This window comes from Talpa occidentalis, unplaced genomic scaffold (genome assembly GCF_014898055.3).
Source record: "Talpa occidentalis isolate TD23 unplaced genomic scaffold, MPIMG_talOcc4v2.1 talOcc4.13, whole genome shotgun sequence".
Classification (NCBI taxonomy): domain Eukaryota; kingdom Metazoa; phylum Chordata; class Mammalia; order Eulipotyphla; family Talpidae; genus Talpa; species Talpa occidentalis.
Genome location: NW_023601322.1, coordinates 60,473,689 through 60,476,650, shown reverse-complemented (window position 1 = coordinate 60,476,650; position 2,962 = coordinate 60,473,689).

The window sequence follows — 2,962 nt, the reverse complement described above, 5'->3', positions numbered from 1 at the left end:
ACTGTGTTTTGCAAACTGTTCTACTCACCATTTACTAACACTTATGTCCAGGGACCTCTCCTAGAGAGAAGAGCTACACACAACCAGCCTACTCTCAGGCATCCTTAGGTCTAGGACATATTTGGGGATTAAAGAGAAGTCCCTTTCAGATCCTGTTATAAAGACAGAAAATTATGTGTGTGCTCGCTTATGTTTCAAATGGTGTATGAAATTTCAGGAAGTCTGTAGGTCCTTTCATGATTGTCCCTCAATTTTAATTAAGAAATTTTAGGCTATACATAAAATTCCTGGGGAAATTTCACTACCATTGATATATACTACTGATTTATGATATCACTTGAAGACTGAAAGAAAAAAAATCTCTATTTCAATATATGACATTCTTCTGTGAAGGCTGGAAGAATATGAGAGGACAGAAAACAGAATATGCTATCACAGAGTGCACCACTCTACCCAGGATGCTTCTACTGAAACTCGTAGTTGCCTTTCTAACAAGGCTAAAATTCTCTTTTCCATCAGGACTTCTGAGTCCTGATTTTGGTCTACAGTTTGAAATATAACAATAAGCTTCTCTAACATTTCTATGTGAGCCAGAATTATATTTTGTATGTTTTCCCACATAAACCTTACTGATTGACTATTGTCAAAGAAAAACAATGCCAGACAATAGTTAAAGAGGTAAGGATAGACTTTATTCAGTAACACCATTGCAATGGGGAATGAGATCAGTGTGGACTCAACTTTGACTTATGCAGAGATGATGGGTGTTTCAAAAGGAAAGGAAGGAGAGGGTAGGTGGGGAAAGGTAGTTGAGCAGGGTGAGTCAGGGAAGTGGAAATTTACAAAAAGTGGGAGGTGGGAGTTAATGTGACTAGGCCATCTGGGTTTGTCAATTGGTACTTACTGAGGACAGAAACAAACTTATGTCTTTACGACAGAAAGAAGTAAGGCACTTGTATTCCCACAGAGGTAAAAGAGATGGTATCCCCCCAATGTTTGTCTTTCAGAGAGACAGCTCTCTGAAGGAAACAGTTTGAGGTGGTAGACTTACAGCTTTCTCAGGCAAACATTTTAAGGGGAGGCTGAGGTCATCCTGAGGATGTGATCTTCAGCTGTTTGAAATTATATTAGTGTTCAAGTCCATTGTGTGTGTGAGAGAGTGTTTGAAGAGGGTGATGAAATTACTTGTGCAGAGAGTCCCTAGTTTTTATAGATCAAGGTTGAGGATTAGTTGGGCAGAGGGCTCGGAGGAGCCTCACCAGAGTTTGGCCAAGGAGCCTGTCACTATATGAAACATGAGTAAGTCAACTAAACCCAAGATGCAATGACTGAGAGCCTAATTCAGGCACAGTCATAGACTTGACTTTCAGAGCTTAATTTAGGACTCAGAAACCATGTAAACAATGTCTTAATTCCTCCGCGATATTCCCTGAGGGCTAGCATCTATCGGGATTTCTCACCATTGGAAATTTTGCCTCATGATGAAGCATGAACATTACTGTAGAGGTCTGATTGTTTGCAAGCCCTACTGACCTTGAATCCAAACCCACAAATTTGCTGCTTTCAATCATTAATGTCTTTATGACAAAACTGAAGGAATGTGTCCCTTCTTCCAAATAACAATAGAAATGAATTGTCTTCTATTCAATACACAGTCAAATTTCTTTTCCCCGGGAAAAGGAAAAAAAACCAAGATACTTACATCATTTCTCAAGTTCTTCTTTCAATTTTCTTTCTGGCCTGGCCATCTTATCTGGAATGCTACACTTAGATACTACTCATCTTAAAGTATCCAGGTATAACATTAATTAATATTGCCTTTTGGGGCCTCTCCAGTGGCGCAGCGGTTGAGTGCTGGGTTGCCAGGCTGCCTGCAGCCTCTGCAGCACCGGTTTGAACCCCGGCCACCGGGCAAGTGTCCCACACGGTGCGCAGACCTCTCCTGCTGCCTGCTGCTCCCCTCAGCAGTGTACTTCGTCAGTATGCCTCTTCTGTTCCCCACTTTGGCTCTAGTGAATTCTCTCACCCACCCGCACTTCTGAATGTACCCAGTGCTTGTATAAATATATAAATCTTAAAAAAAAATTGCCTTTTTCTTTTTTTTTAAAGATTTATTTTTATTTATACAAGAGCTGGGGTACAGGCCAGAGGCACAGAAGGGTGAGAGGATTCATCAGAGACAGAGCAGGAGCAGAACAGGTAGACGGACCAAAAGCACTGCTGAGAGGAGCAGCGGGCAAGACAGGTCTACCATGTCATGTGGGTATCTCCCTGGCCCGCCAGGAATTGAACCCACGCTACAGAGGCTGCGGACAGCCTCACAGCGCTGCGCACAACCCGTTGCACCACAGGGGAGGCCCAATATTGCCTTTCTCTTAACTGTTCTAGAGTTTCTTAACTCTTCTAGAGTTGGCGGGATTTCTTACATGGTGGTAGCCATGAAGATAAAGTGGGCAGAGATCCTCCTTCCGGCTCTAAAAGGTGCCTCTCAATGGGGAGTCTGCAAAGGGGTCCTTGCCTACTCAGACAATAGTGATTCATCTTAAAGATCAGGAAGGGGTGGGGAGTATGAAACGATGTATTGTTTGTCACAGTTTCTTCCTATTTAAGCTAAATTCAACCTAAGATGGCTAAATGATTTCAAGTTCCAGTGAGGTAAATTCTATTTCTTTTTAAATTCATTGATGTAAAACAGACTATCTCAAATGCTCTGTGGTTTTTGATTAGTGACATGGAATCCTAGGAATAATTACTTATTGACTAATTCCTACTCTGTTCAATGCATTGTGCTGGGTGCCAGAAACCAGACAGGCAAGATCCTGTGCTTGTGGAACCTGTATTCTAGGCGCACAACTAAATAACACACAACTATAGGAACAGGCCATGTTCCTAGGTAGCAACGAATATTGTGGTGAAAATGAATAAAATGAGATGATATAATAAGGCATGTAATAGTTCAACA